Source organism: Octodon degus, unplaced genomic scaffold (assembly GCF_000260255.1).
Source record: "Octodon degus isolate 3935 unplaced genomic scaffold, OctDeg1.0 scaffold00298, whole genome shotgun sequence".
Classification (NCBI taxonomy): domain Eukaryota; kingdom Metazoa; phylum Chordata; class Mammalia; order Rodentia; family Octodontidae; genus Octodon; species Octodon degus.
The window spans coordinates 288,535-304,500 of NW_004524874.1; positions in this window are offsets into that span (position 1 = coordinate 288,535).

Genomic DNA, 15,966 nt, shown 5'->3' on the forward strand with positions numbered 1-15,966 from the left:
TCTGGCTCAAATGAAAATGAATATGATGAGGTACCCCACTTTATCTGGTTTTTAGTATAGAGATTAATATAAACCAACTCTTCTTCCTATGCACCCATGTGTCCTCTAGTACTGTAAGCACCAGGCTATTCTGGAGAGGAGTTTAAAGTTACAGTTCAGGTCTGAGCCTGCTTCTGGACTGGCTCAGAATCTTTCATGAAAGCTTCATGGTGGACCTGTGTCCCACTGGCTCTACCCTAGAGCACCTTTATAGAACCCAGGCTCTTGCTCTTCAATTATTTACCAAGAAACAATTGGGAAAGATTGACTTTTTCATTGCAAGACACTTGCTAAAGATCTGAATGGTGCCATGAATTTATTTTGTTATAGAAAACACTCTGGTTGAATCTGTCTTATTTGAAGCAGGAGCATATGGTCCCAAGTATCTGACACGGGGTCTTCCTGGGCTCACTTTCTTAGAAATCAGCTGAGACCAAAGTAGCTGCTGCTTTGTTTTGTAGGATGGCTGGTACAGATGATGTTACTGCATTTTTTTCTTGTTTTCAAGATGCCACAAATCTCTTGCCACCGTTAGTGATTATTATGTTCACTGACAAAGACATACTCATCTTTTGGGAAGCAGTCTCCCTTTTTCTTATCATTCTAGTTCAAGCCAAGAGCTTCTTTTATTTTCAACAGAAGACAATAAGAGGGTCTCATCTGCTTAAGGGCCACACATTAGTAGGATATAATCATGTGGCCAAAAGAGAATAATGATCACTAAAATGTTCTAATTTCTAACCATTTTCTAGAAGATTGCATGCAATGTAAATTAATGTTCAAAAAGGTACTTCTAGAATGGAGTTTGTTTTAAAAAGAGCAATCATTTAGATGGAGAAGGTGGGGGAACTCTTTTGGAGCAATTTTCCTCACCAAGGAAAGACTGGGCACTATATATTTGAATTAGGAATACTGCCACTCAGGAAAGACTATGTGGAAAATTTTAAATGCTAGTCCATTAAAAGTTACTTTTCTTGATGCAGCCGGGGAAGGCTCCTGGGAAGTGGGGGATGGTGGTGACAGCGAGAGGAAATGCAGCACTTTTTTTTTTTTTTTTTTTTTGCTGAAGTGGGATTTTACTCCTTCTACTTTATAATCGTTACAGAAATTTAAACCTCAAACCATTTCAGCCCAAGCTTATACTAAGCTTGTTAGTGGTTTCTGATGCTGTGAACGATAATGCTGCAGCATTACCATAAATCAGCAGAATTAACTATGATCTTCAGAAGCATGCTTGAAAGTAGGTGACAGAAGTCTGCAATTTGGTGCTCTGAATATTATGATAACATTCTATATTAAATGTTCATAATCTACTTAAAGCTGAGCTTCAAGTACATTTTGTGTTTGTGCTTTGCCCAACAGTAAAAGCCAGCAACAATTATTACAACCCATACGAGGCTTCATTATTTGTAAATGCAAAAAGTAAAAGTAAATGGTCACATATGAATCAAGTGGAACTTAAATTAATTTTTATAAAAGTGGCTTTTAAAATTTCACTGTGGCTTTTGCTTCGTGCACCTAAGAAATGGCTTGTAATTGTGTTTCTAGCATATTGCTGTTCACAAGGAAAATGATCCATAGATTCAAATGCTTTTCAGATGATATATTGCAAACTTCAAAAGTACGTATTATTCATTCTTCCTTTTACAACTGATGCAAATTTGTGCAAGAGTTCGTCTCAGAGAAAAGGATTCATATTGGGGTGGGGCATAGTATGTACATTTAAACAAAGAATAATTAATATCCATAAAAATTTTTGCACAACTCCTTTCCTCCACAGCTATGTCCTCTGCCTTGGTCCAGAATGACCTATTTATGAGTAAATCAATGTTTTTTTTTTTTTGTTGCCCTTGTTAATCTATATTATTTTTCACATATAGTAGCACACGTTTATCAATGCACTATGAACACAAAGGAAATATCCAGGCAACTTATTCTTAGCAATGGACTAGAAAATGATGATTTTTTTACAGTTTTGAAAAAAAAATACAGTCATTTGTTACTTGGATGGAAACCACCACCTGGTTAAGGCATCCTCCAAAAGGCACTTACAATAAAGGATACACAGCACAATCAATTGGCTAATTTAGCAGGTAAGCAAATTAGACACATTGAGGATTTTTAATATATAATTTATTGGACTAAAATAAAGATCAAATAAAGGTTGGAAAATGTAAGTGCAACTTTATTTTCTCATTGGCCTTGTACAAATGTAAAGATGATAGAATTTTGATAGTTACTTTTCATCCACAACGGTTATACAGAAAAGCTCATCTAAACCAGATCCTAAATGGGATTAAATATGATCTGTTTTAAGTGGATCATCTTATAAAAACCTTATAAATTTCTAGCACTCAAATGCTTTCAAAGGAGCTTGCCTTTCAGGTCTTGACTGGGATGCAGGAAGAATCGGAGTCCTTGAGATTCCTCAGTGTACTGCGCTTCCTCGAGCTCACCCCGGCTTCCGCCGACAGCAGTGAACTCGTTCCAGCGGCCGCTCCTGTTAATGTGCCGCTGCCCACAAAGAGAAAAGATGCACAGAAACACTTTGAAAAGAGAAACTTGCTATACACATAAGCAATATGTACAGCAAAGCAAGATAATGGTGATAACAATGAAAACATTTTTTAACTAAAAGTGCCTAATCCTTCCAAAAAGCAAATGAGGCAATTTAATCTTTAGCTAGGTAAGGAAATCAGATCTCTAGAGAAGTTAAGTAAGTTACTGTGATCTAGGATTTGGATCCAAGGGTCTGGATCTAAAGACTGTAATTTAAATCAGACTACTCTGTTTCTAATAATTTAAATATATGTATTATATATCATTGTATAAAGATGTGTGGTAATGCTAATGCTGCAAAATTACATGGTCATTGTGTTATGGCATCACTTATGAAAAGCCAATATTTAAAAAATGTGTTTCCATCCCTTTAAAGAAACGAGATTTGGGGCACATTTATCTCTTTACTGTAAGATTTTTGAGAGAGAGAAAGATGTAGAGGGCTAGAGTTCTGGAAACAGGCATGAAGATGTAGTAGTTGAGCTTGCTATTGCTACTGGAAGTAGCTTCAAACAGAAGTGCATTTTTTTTCCTCTTTGGGGGTGGGCTATGATATGGATTAACAATATTTTTCATCAAAAGCAGTACTATTTCTCTAAAAAATGAACTTGGCAAAGTTCCAAGAGTAAATGAACCTGCAGGGCAGATATCAGCTGTAAGGTACCATTACTTGGAATAGTCAGAAGGTTTAGGGCCAGTGGTTGAAGACTTGTCTCACCAACAGCAATGTATATCACATTAGTTAAAACATACTAATGTGCAGGATTAGAGGATTATTAGAGAAGTCATGTAGAATAGGCCAAGAAATCAATGGGACAATATAAGAATATAGAAAAGATTAAAAAATTGTGGGAATATGGTTTTTGTGGGGATGTAGTTATAACAGAACATTTCAAGTCAGAAATACTTTGCTGTGTACTCGTAAGATTTCTTATAATAACAGAAATTGAACTCCTACTATTTGTAAATAGCAAGATGATCAATATGGCACATACATATGTGGACTATAATGAAGCCATTAAAGAGAATGAGATAGATCTATAAGAGGCAGGAGGTCTATGGTTAGTGAAGATAAATTTCAGAATAATATGTGTAGTGCAATCCAATTTATACAAAATCTGGGTATATGTATAGTTTATAAAAAAGTTTAATGGGTGGGGGTATAGCTCAGTGGTACAGTGCACATGGGAAGCTCTGGGTTGACTGCTTAGTTCCCTCCCAGCTCCCTCCAATAGAGCTCTGTGTACCCAAGCTGGGCTGGGTGCACAGCTGTAATCACACCTGAGAGGCTAAGGCAGGAAGAGCCCAGATGTGAGCCTCACCTGGACAGCGTAACAAGACCCTGTATTGTAGTCACTCTTCCCTCTTTGGGACACAATTCCCAACACCCACAACTTAAGAGAGGAGAGATTTATTTTTGTTTACGATTTCAGTCTAGGGTGAGCTGGCTCCATAGCAGAAGCAGGACGGCAGAGGGGGTTGGCAGAGGAAAAGGTGCTTAGTCTAGAGCATTCATGAAACAGAAAGGGGGGCGGGGCCAGGGGCAAACATTCAGGCCACACCCCCAGTGATGACTTCCCACCGGGCTCCGCGTTCTAACAGCGCATTCAGCCACTGCCCTCCTCAGTGATGAGCACAGCACTGCTGGATCCAGTCACCTTCCATACCCATGATTTGGTGGCATGGCGTTTTAGCTCTAAAGCCTAATGCCTGTCGCAAAGTTTTAAAAAAATTAGAGTTAAAATAATGTCTTACTACACTACAGAGCTTTTGTGCAACATCTCAGGTTCAGGGACGTTAAATAGCTTCTAAAAAGTCGGACAGAATCTGAAACTCCAGTCTGGATCTGATTATCACTAGTTTGGTTCTTTTTCTTAAGAAGCTGCAGAAATAGAAGGTCGGATACGTTTTTCTTGAAAAATTGCCTATTTTTATCTGCGTCTATGAAACTACTACTTCCATTGTGATATGAAAAGAAAAAACCTAATATGCAACAGAAAATAGCATCGAGGAAACACGTACAATGGAACCACTCGAGGAGCACTACCTAATTTTCTGCGAAGTACCCGGGCTCTAGTGTTGAAATATCTGTCGTTACTGGGACTGAAGGGCAATGAAAGTAACAGGTCTCTTCTTCATTCTGATTCAAAAGATCTCATGCAACCTACCATCTACCGTTCTCACCTCTCAGCTTTTCCTCTCAATTGGCAGAATGTTCTTGCATTGGGCTGGGGATGGAGCTCAGCAGCACGGCCCTTGCCCAGCATTCTCTGGCAATGAGTGGTCCCTTTCTTTCTATCCCCAGCTCTGACTCTTCAGCACCTCTCTCCAAACTTTTCTCATTCATCCATGTTGCTTTTTCTGTACTAGGGGCTCTCCTAGTGGTCCAGCATGGTGGATAGACACATCCTATAACTATCTATAAAGAAAGAACATATAGAGCTTTGAAATACTCTCAAAGACATACAAGAGGATGTGAGATATAATATGCTAATTTATTTTGAAAAAAATTTTTTTGAGAAAGAGTCTCAGTATGTGCTTCAAACTGGCTTTCAATTCACCCAGGTTGGCTTCAAACTCACTCTGTTTCTTCTGCCTCAGCCTCCCGAGTGCTGGAAATGCAGATGTGTGCCACCATGCCTGGCTATTTTGAGTCCTTTAGTGACACTCCCGAAAGTGTTCAAGATTATTTCTGAATTACTTTGTTTTCCCAGAGCCTAATATGCTCTTTGCATATTAGCTGCTCCACTACTTTTCATTGAATTAACAAATGATTGTGAAATTTCAGATATTCTTTGTTTCTAAGGAAGAAATATCTAACAATATAGCAGATCATCTGGAAAGGTGCAAAGGTTGCCCATCAAAAATGAAGTCAGTGAGCTGGAAGCTAGGCATGATCACAATAAGATCTTCCTTTTATTTCAGGAATTGGGGTTTTAAAAAGAATTGTTGAGTAGCTGTTCTGAACCAGGTGCTTGAATCCACTGATTAGGTACAGCTTTTTATTTTTTTCCTTTAGAAAACTACAAACTTAGGATTGAATAGGACTGGAGGTTGGTTGATAACTTAAGTCTGGTCAGGCAGGGCAGGAAAAATTAGAGATTCTCCACACCTTCTGGACTAGTATGGGGATGTGGAAGAAATCAAGCTGACTGAACACAATGTCCAGGGAGAAGAATGCATAAATGGGTCAGACAGAAACAGTAGATGGCACAGCAAAAGGTAGATGTTCTCAAACATCAACCTGTACTGGATTAATTAATGGTCAACTTAAAACACCCACCTGAACTGAATCAGAATGGTTCTGGTTGGGCTGGTGAGATGGCTCAGTGGTCTAAAGCACCTACTTGGAACAAGCTTGGCAAAGCACAGGGACCACGGTTCAATCCTCCAGCACCACATGCCAGTCAGCCCCGCCCCCTGGTGGGCTGAGCTGGCCACACACACACATAATAATAATAATAAATTAAAAAAAAAAAAAAAAAAAAAAAAGAATGGTTCTGGTTGTGGAAGACCCACCTGAGAATTGTCAAAGTAACATGAGAGGAAAATGGGAGGGAAACACTGGATGCTGTTGATTTCTTGGAGAAGCTGGCTGGTCATCCTCATCCAAACTTGGCTGTCATTGTCAGAAGAGCTCAGTCCTCCCTGTCACCATGGCTGGCCCTGTGCTCTTCAGGGAAGCTCTGATCTTTGCCTTGAGTGCTGTTTCCTAGCTCCAGTACAGATCCCTCAGCCTTGTGGCACAGATTCTTCACCTTGCCAGCACAGACTTCCTAGCTTCCACCACTGGCATTGAGGCCTTCCTGGTTCAGGTCCTTGATTCAGACTTGAATAAGACATTGCAGTGGGCTCTAGACCTTTGGCTGGACTCCTGCAGGACATTGCCATGGGATTCAGGGACTCAGATGGATTCTTTGGGTTTCTAGTGCATAGAGAGACCTCTTGCACTCTTCTCTGTAGTTGACTGTTCGGGTGTATATTATAAAACAATCCTATGTATTATGTGTCCTATATTAAATCTATTCCCTTGGAAACCCTGAATAAAACACAATGAGAACTGTTTGAGATCCAAGAGAAAGCAGGCAGTTAGGCCCCAACTTCAGGCTAATAGTCAAGAACAAGACTACAGGGCCTGAGATAGGAGAGAACCAAGATACATGTGTAGTTACAGCAACAGAAAGAAAGTCCAAACCCAGTTCAATGGTTCAAGGGAGAGGGATGGCCAGAGAAATAAGACAAAAGGCAAGTCACTAGAAATGGAGACTAAGATCAGAGAACTGAATTCCTCATATAATGAATTGAGATTTTTAAATTGCTCTTACCTAGACCAACCATAAGCTGAGCCCACGTGAGCCCCATCATGACTTTGCCAGGAAGCATTTAAGGAACCTCACTTCTCTAGCTGGTAACTAGGTGAGGCATTATACTGAGTGATAAGATAGGCTAATATAAAATGCATTTTAAAAAGTAATTGAGGGCAGGCAAGATAGCTCAGGGTCTCAGATGGACTGAGGACCTACTTAGGCAAGTGCAGGGACTGGGGTTTGATCCCCAGTACTGCATGCCACACCAGCCCCGCCTCGGGGCATGCTGAGCCTGTGACTGAGTCTGGGCATAGTAGTGTATACCTCTAATCCCAGTGCTGGGGAGGCTGAAAACAGGAGGATTACTAGGAGGATTACTGTGTAGTGAGACCTATTAAAAAAAAATAAAAATTTTTAAGAAGTAAAACACAGCATTTTGCTTGCTAAAAATGATTTGCTGAGCCCCTGCCCCAAATATGTTTATTAGGAGAAATTTTGCAGGTAAAATTTAGTTTAGTTTTACATTGAGAATAGCTAGAAAAACAATCAGGGTTGTCTGATCAGTGCTGAAAATAAAATGGAAAAATTTGAGGTCATTAGGCCTCAGATTTGCCCTGGGCTATGAGACTAAAACTAGGTCTCTAATGAAAATATTTTGAAAGATCTAGACATAGTGTGAGCTTTGTTTCTGATTGATCTTGTAGCAAAACCTCAAGGACTTGCTTCCTTTATGGAGACAGTTTTCTTCAACTCTGCTCCAGGAAACCAGCAGGGCAGCAGACAAGTTTTATGAGGGGCTTTTGATTTCCATTAAGTCTCTTGCACACTTCTGAGCTAAGGACGGGAGGGGGTGTCCTCCACGAGGAGATCCAGTGAGTTTTTGTGCCAATAGAAGACTATGAATTAATGCTTTTCTGATATTCCTAAAATTAAAACCCCATGAACTAACCATTTTAGAGTATTAAGATTTGCTTCAAAATGCATTCTCCACAGATGAATCAAAAGGCCTAATGCATTTGCTATTTGGGAATAATAAAGCATGAAATGGGGTATAGGACTTATATATTTACATAAGAAGAAAGAGCTGGAAAAGTTTAGGAAAAACAACATAGGAAGGTGAGACTTGCTCTAAAAATGCAGATGTGTCCAGTTTCTCTGCAGTCCCCTCCAGTTTTTGGCACCCTGAATGAAAGAACCCAAAAGCTCCACAAGCCTCCACTCCTTTTGCTTGGCTTTCTTCAGACTTTCTCTAGATTTGGACATACTTCCAGGTACTGCTGTGCACTCCTTGGGCCAGCAAAGAGCAAGAAGAAACGAGGGAAACATTTGTATTTTCCAAGCGTTCAGTGTTGCTCAGCCACCACAATTGCTATTAGGAAAATATCATTTGTAATGGAAAAGTAAGTCAACCAAAAGAAATTTTTAGAATAGTAGTGGTCTAAGTCCATAGTTAATGTAAAACCGAGTCAAACTGCTCTTTGCTCTCTATGCAATAAAAGTCAATCCCTTGCAAGACATGCACTGTGTTACAGTCTCCTATACTGCCTTGTGCTCTCAGGTAGTTATGTTGAAGAACCACTGAATCCCATAGATTTATAGCTGTTAGTTTAATATTTTGTTAGGTAGAATTTTCATATTATCATTATTGCTGTTACTGCAGCACTGGGAATGGAACCCAGGGCCTTGGCATTGAGCTGCATCCTCAGCCCTTAAATTTTTTTTTTAAATTTTGAGACAAGGTCTAAGTAAATCACTGAGTTGCCAGGTAAATCTATCTATCTATCTATCTATCTATCTATCTATCTATCTATCTATCTATCTATCTATATTTGTTTTTCTGTTCCTTCTTTTCTCCTTTCCCCATACCAGGTTCTATTTCCTTTTGAACTGTTTCTTCTTATTTTACAATATCTATTGTACATTTTGCATTTTATTTACACTTTCAGCTTCTCACATGAGGGAGAAAATATGATGTCTGCACATGTCCACCTTTCACTTATGAGTATGGTCTCAAGTTGCATCAATTTACCTATAAAAATCTCCAGTTTATTCTTAATACCTCAGTAGCACTCCATTGTTTAAAAATACCATACCTTCTTTATCCATTTCTTGGTTAATGGGCATTTGGATTGTTTCTAAGACCTAGCTGTTACAAATTGTGTTGCTATAAATATGAATGCATATATATAGCTATGGTATGATGCTTTTAATTCTTCTGGGAAGATACTCAGAAGGGAAATATCTGGGACAAATGGGACCTCCAATTCTAGTTTTTGAAGAATCTCCACACTTTCTACCAGTGGTTGTACCAGTTCACACTCTAACCAACGTTGGAGAAGGGTTCCTTCTCGCCCATAGCCTCTCCAGCAGTTGTTAATTGGTTGATTTCTTGAAGATAGCCTTCCTGGACAGGGGACAGTGGAACATATCTGCAATCCCAGCATTAGGGAGGCTGAGACAAGAGGATCACTACAAGTCTGAGTTGTGTAGCAAGACCCTGTTTCAAAGAAAGAAAAAAAGAAAGAAAGAAAGAAAGAAAGAAAGAAAGAAAGAAAGAAAGAAAGAAAGAAAGAAAGAAAAAGAGAAAGAGAAAGAGAAAGAGAAAGAGAAAGAGAAAGAGAAAGAGAAAGAGAAAGAGAAAGAGAAGAAAGAGAAAGAGAAAGAGCTTTTCTTTCCAGGGTGAGAGGGGATCTCAGTGTTGTTTTAATTTGCATCTCTCAAATGACCAGTAATCCTGAATATTTTTTCATATATATGCTGTTTGTATTTCTTCATCTGCAAAGTGTGTGTTCATCTTAGATGCTGATGCCTATTTTTGGATTGGGTCTTTAAATTTGGGTCATTTTTTTTCCCCCAGTATCATGCTATTTTTTTTTTTTTTTTTTTTTTTTTTTATCACAGTAGCTTTAACATATAATTTCAGATCAGGGCTTGTGATGTCCCCTGCCTTGTCTATGGTGCCCAGAATTGCCTTCAGTATTCTAGGTTTCTTCCAGTTCCAAATTAATTTTAGTATTGTTTTCTCTAATTCTGTGAGATATCCTTTGGGAATTTTGATCAGAATTGTATTAAATTTCTATAACAGATTTAGTTTTGAAAGTATGACCATTTTCACTATATTGCTTCTTCCTCCTCAAGAGCAAGGGATATCTTTTCATTTTCTGATATTCTCTGTAATCTACTTTTGGGAGTATGGTAGTTTTCAATGTAGATACCTTTTACATCCTTCATTAGATTGATTCTTGGGTATTCCATTGTTTTGATTGCTATTGTGAAAGGTATAGTTTCCCTAGTTTGTCTCTCAGTGAGTTTGCTTTTCTGTAAAGAAAGGGTATTCATTGTTGAATGTTGACTTTGAATCCAGCTATACTACTGAATTTGCTTATTAAATATAGCAGTATTTTATTGGAGTTTTTGAAGTTTTCTATGTAGAGTATCATGTCATCGCAAATAATGATGACTTAACTTCTTCCTTTCCTATTGTTATTCCTTTTATTTCTTTCTTTGGTCTAATTGTTCTGGCTAAAGTTTCCAGGAATATGTTGAATAAGAGTGGAGACAGTGGGCATCCTTGTTTTGTTCAAGATTTTGGAGTGAAAGCTTTCAGCTTTTGTCCCTTTAGTATGTTGTTGGCTGTTGGTTTGTCATAGATGGCTTTTATCAGATTGCAATAAAGACATTTCCATTTTCCATTCCAATTTTCTGCAGAGTTTATATCATGAATGGGAGTTGGACTTTGATAAAACATTTTCCTGCATCTATTGAGATGATCATATGATTTTTGACCTTGGCTTTTAATATGGTGTTTTACACTTATTAATTTACATATGTTGAACCATCCCTGCATCTCTGGGGTGAAACCCACTTGGTAATGATGTGTAATCTTCTTGATGATTTGCTGCATTCTGCTTGCCAGTATCTTATTGAGGATTTTTGCATCTATGTTCATTAGGAGGATTGGCCTGTTCTCTTCCTTAGTTGGGTCCTTCTTCAGTTTTGATATCAGGGCAATGCTTGCTTCCAGGAATGCATTTAGGAGTATTGCTTCCTTTTCAATTTCATTAATGAGATTGAGAAGTAGTGGTGTTAGGTCTTCTCTAAATTTCTTGTAGAATTCTGCTGTGACTCCATCAGGTCCTAGGCTTTTCCTTGTTGGTAGGCTTTTAATTGCATTTTTTATTTTATATTTATTACCAATATTTGATGGATATTGGTTTATTTAGGATTTTTATATCTTTTTGATTTAGTTTTAGTAATTCTTTTGGCTGTACTGGGGGTTGAACTCAGGACCTTGTGCTTGCCAGGGAAATGCTTATTCTACTGAGCTATCACCCCGGCCCTACTAATTCATATGTATCTAGGAATCTGTCCATGTATTCTGAATTTTCCATCTTATTACAATACAAGTTTTCAAAGTAGATATTGTTGATTTTTTGTGTTTCTGCAGGGTCCATTGTAATTTTACCCTTTTTACTCCTAACTGTATAGAATTGAGTTTTTCTTCCTTTATTTGATAAAGTTGGATAAGAGTTTGTTGATTTTATTTATGCTTTAAAACAACCAACTGTTCAATTCATTGAGTCTTTGTATTGTTTTCTTATTCTCCAATGCATTAATTTCTGCTCTGATCTTTATAATTTCCTTTCACATAGAAGCTTTTGGCTTAGCCTGCTCTTCTTTTTCTAAAAGCTTGAGGTTCAACATAAGGTTGTTTATTCATGCTCATTCTGTTTTCCTGATGTGAGAGTTCACTGGTATAATTTTTTCTTTTAGGAGTGCTTTCATTGTGTCCCATAAGTTCCAGTATATTGTATCTTCAATCTTATTTAGATATAGATATTGTTTAATTTCTTCTTTAATTTCATCTGTGACCCATTTGTTATTTAGGAGGGTATTATTTAATTTCCTTGTGTTTATGGAGATTTTGTAGTTTCTTTTGCCATTAGCTTCCAATTTCATTGTACTATAGTCTGATAATATGCTTGGGATAATTTCAATTCCTTTGCAAGTGTGTTCTATGAGCTAGCTTGTGATCTGTTTTGGAGAACATCCCATGTGCAGCTGAGAAAATTGTGTATTCTAATGTTGTGGGGTAGAATACTCTGTATACATCTACTAAATCCATTGTTCAAAAGTTTGGTGTGGTTCTAATATTTCATTTTTTGGGAAGATTTTTAAAAAACATTTATTTTTCCATTTTCCTAGAAACAAAACCTGTGAAAATTAAAGTATAAAAGTATAAAAATAAATACAATTTGCATTAACCTCAAGAATTTACATTCCACTCAAGAATAAAAGTAATGTATATAAATAAAACTTCACAAAGTAAAATGGTGTCTTGCTCTTTATGAGAAAAACCTGTGACCATAAAAATGTAAAACAGAAACTTTTTCTTTTAAACACTTGAATTTCTCATTCTTAATCTAAAAATTAAAAAAAAAATCTAAAAATTAGTTTTACAAATTCACACTTTAGTGCCTAACATAATTTTTCCTATCCTGTAAAACTAAAGCCGATGTCTTTTTAAGCATACAGAAAGGGTCTCTCTAGACATCTGGGCCTGTAAAATATATTTGCATAGGTGAAGCATAGAAACACTAAGTTGCCTTCCTCCAAATCTAAAGACAATAATGAGAGAGTGAGGCAGGAACTAACCAGACTAAATTATGAAGATAATTGCTCAGCTCTTTGATTCTCAGTCACTTTTCTAGTGTAAACAGTCCAGGGATACATTAAAAAGTCTATTAGACAGAGAAAATTATCTGAATAATAATCTCCCATTATGATAATGAATGTGGTCTTCTCAAATTGTCACAATATTTGGCTACTTTCTTTGGAATTTTTTCTGTATATACTCCTGGTAAGTTGCTTACGTTATCCACACATATGGAATAGACCAGCTTTCCTTCCTGTTAGGCTGTGCTTTCATCACCCAGGGAGCAGCCACACCACAGACAAACACAGTGCAGGGCACAACCTCCCTGGCACAGCAGGAGCTCTGGCATCAGGGTGGCATGGGAATCACCTCAGCCATTATACAGCAAGGCTGCAGGCAGCTGGAGAGCTTCTTGACTTTTAAGGTGCACAGAGCAGACTGAGCAAGAAGCCTCCTTCCTTGCAAGCATATCAAGTATGCCAGTGATGAGGACAAATTTGCTTGGGTAGAGCTGAATAACATTTGGAAGAAGATTTGAGCACTGAGTGATGATTTTCAGAGCCTTCACTTTCTGGTCAGAGGCCCAAGCATCCTTGAGGTACTGGTTGAACTCCTCTATGGGGTTTGCATAATCCTGCTGAGTCAAGTTCAACAGCTCCTTTTGGGATCCCTCCTCAAAGTCATCCAGCTCCTACATCTGGGTCCAGACTTTTTCTGATACCAGCTCTGCCTTTTTCAGATTCCATGAACAGGTCAATAGATAGGTTTTCCATAGGTGTGTACCACAAGGATCTCTCTTTGAGCTTGTTGTCCAAGGCTCAAAATTAAATCTGACAACGGAGCTGTTGTCTCTGTTGCATTTATTTCTGGAGCTCTCCATGGCTGCTGTCATAGCTGTAGGGTCAGCAGTGGGTGAAAACATGGAAATAAGGTCTGCTCCATCAAGGACACTGCTCAGTGGGTCCACTGTGGAGCTGGATGAGGAGGAGGATGTGGAAGAAGTGCTTCCTTTCTGGCTTACTTTCTTTGTCTTTTATTCCATGACCACTGGAAGGCTGCTGTCTTGCCCCATTGTGATATTTTTGGCTACTTGGTCTGTCTTTTTTGTGATAGTGGGGCATTGAGATTCCCCAGTATAATTGTGTTAGTGCTTATTTGATTATCCATGTCTTTTTATGTTTGTTTCATATAGCTGGATGCAGTGGTATTTATTGCATATAGACTTATGATTGTTATCTCTTCTTTTTGCATTGTTCCCTTTAAATGTAGTGATCTTCTTTATCTCTCTTAATCACCTTTGGCTTAAAAAATCACTTTGTCTGCAAATAGAACAGCTACTCTGCTTTTTTCTGAGTTCTTGACACATGGACTATTGGTTTCCACCATTTGATTTTTAGCCCACGAATTTATTTTTAATTAAATGTGTTTCTTTTATGCACTATATTGTTACATCTTCCTTCTTGATCTATTCTGCCAGTCTGTGTCTGTTGATTGGTGAAAGAAGACCATTAGCATTGATGGTTATAACTGCTATGCTTTTTAAAATTAATTTCATTGAGAAGCAAATAGCAGTGAGACAGTTTTAAAACCGATTAGTAGGACAGTTTCAATAATTAATACATTGCATATTATTGTCTTCATAGTGGTTATTCATAGTACAAGATGCAGACAGGATATCCTGTCCAAACACTATTAGTACAAATCTTTCTTGTCATTGAATTAAGAGAAAGTATCTATATAACTATCCTATTTTGTATATACAGATACAAAATGGTCCTTCATTTGTATCCTCTTTTTTTGTTTAGTCTTGTCAGAGATGGGTATTCCATTGCCATTTAAATATTGTAGGTCCATGAATTCAGCAAAACAATACAATATAGTTCAATAGTTCATAATAGTAGTGGGTTTTCTGTAGGACTGGCAATGTCAGGACTGGCAATGTTAGAAGTTGTTGACTTGAGCCTTTTATAGCTCAGCTTATTAATATGGCTTTACTTTTTTTTTTTTTTTTCAGAACTGGGGATTGAACTCAGGCCCTTGTGTTTTCCAGGGAAGCACTTATTCCACTGAGCCATCTCCCCAGCCCCGGCTTTATTTATTTATTTAATTTTTTTTTTTTTTTTTTTTGCAGAACCAGGGATTGAACTCAGGCCCTTGCACTTGCCAGGGAAGCACTTATTCCACTGAGCCATCTCCCCAGCCCCGGCTTTACTTTTTAAATCTCGTTTTTATGTTTCTGCTGGATGGTTAAGACCAAGATAAAGTAAGGCCTATATAACAAGAAATGTAACTTTTGTATCTGACAAGGTCATTCAAATCCCCTCAGGATTTACTCTGAAACCCTGTACCACAGTTATCAGATCCTTTGTCAGTGTCAGCCATGTAGATGAATCATGGCCATTGCTTGACCAACTTGATCTCTGTAAAAGGCTGAGAGAATGTTTTCTCTCCATGTGACTCTCCTTAGACATACTACATCATTGATCACTTTCCTCTGTGGTGCCATAATCTTCTTGATCAGAAAATTTGGGACATCACTGAGTTATATAGTGCTATGTTTTGACTTCTTGTCGTGTGATTTTCCTTTTGTTGGCTCCCCTCTTTTTTCTCTCCTTCTGTTTAATTGTTTGCCTTGCCTGTTAGATTCATTCTGTTGGGATTCATGGAGTTTTAGTCCTTGTTACTTTTTTCTAGAATGTACTTCAAAACATTTTGGAGTGCTTGTTTGGTGGTCATAAATTTCCTCTGCTGTTCTTTGTCTTGAAATATCTTAGTTCTTTATCAGTATTGAAAGACAGTTTGGCAGGGTGCATCAATCTAGATTGAAGGTTATTTTCTTTTAGAACTTGAACTACATTACTTCAAGCTCTTCTTGACTTGAGGGTTTGTGCTGAGAAGCCAGCTGTGATGCTGATGGGTTTTCCTTTATAGGTGATTTGTTTCTTTTCCTTAGCAGCTTTTAACATTTTATTCATGTGTTGAATTTCTAGAATCTTGACTATGATATAGCAGGCTGTAGATTCTTTTTGATCCTGGCTAATTGGAGTTCTATATGTCCCACTTATTTTTTATGTCAAATTCTTTTTCTCTACCAGAGAAGTTTTATGCCATGGTACCTATGAACAGTTTTTAAATATCATTTGTGCTATCTCCTGCTTTTTCACTGACTCCACTCAATCTGAAGTTATTCTTCTTCACCTCATCTAGATCCAGCTGGGTTTATTTCTCATGGTCAGTTAAAGAAATCTTTCTTTTCATGATCACTAACTAACAAGCCTGTCTTCTGCATCTGAGGTCCTGTTGTCAAATTGGCTTAATCTGCTGTAGATACTGCTGTGGAATTTTTATTCTCCTGGCTGTCTGCTGGAGTCTGTCTATGGATTCTATTTTTCCTCTGCTGAGCAT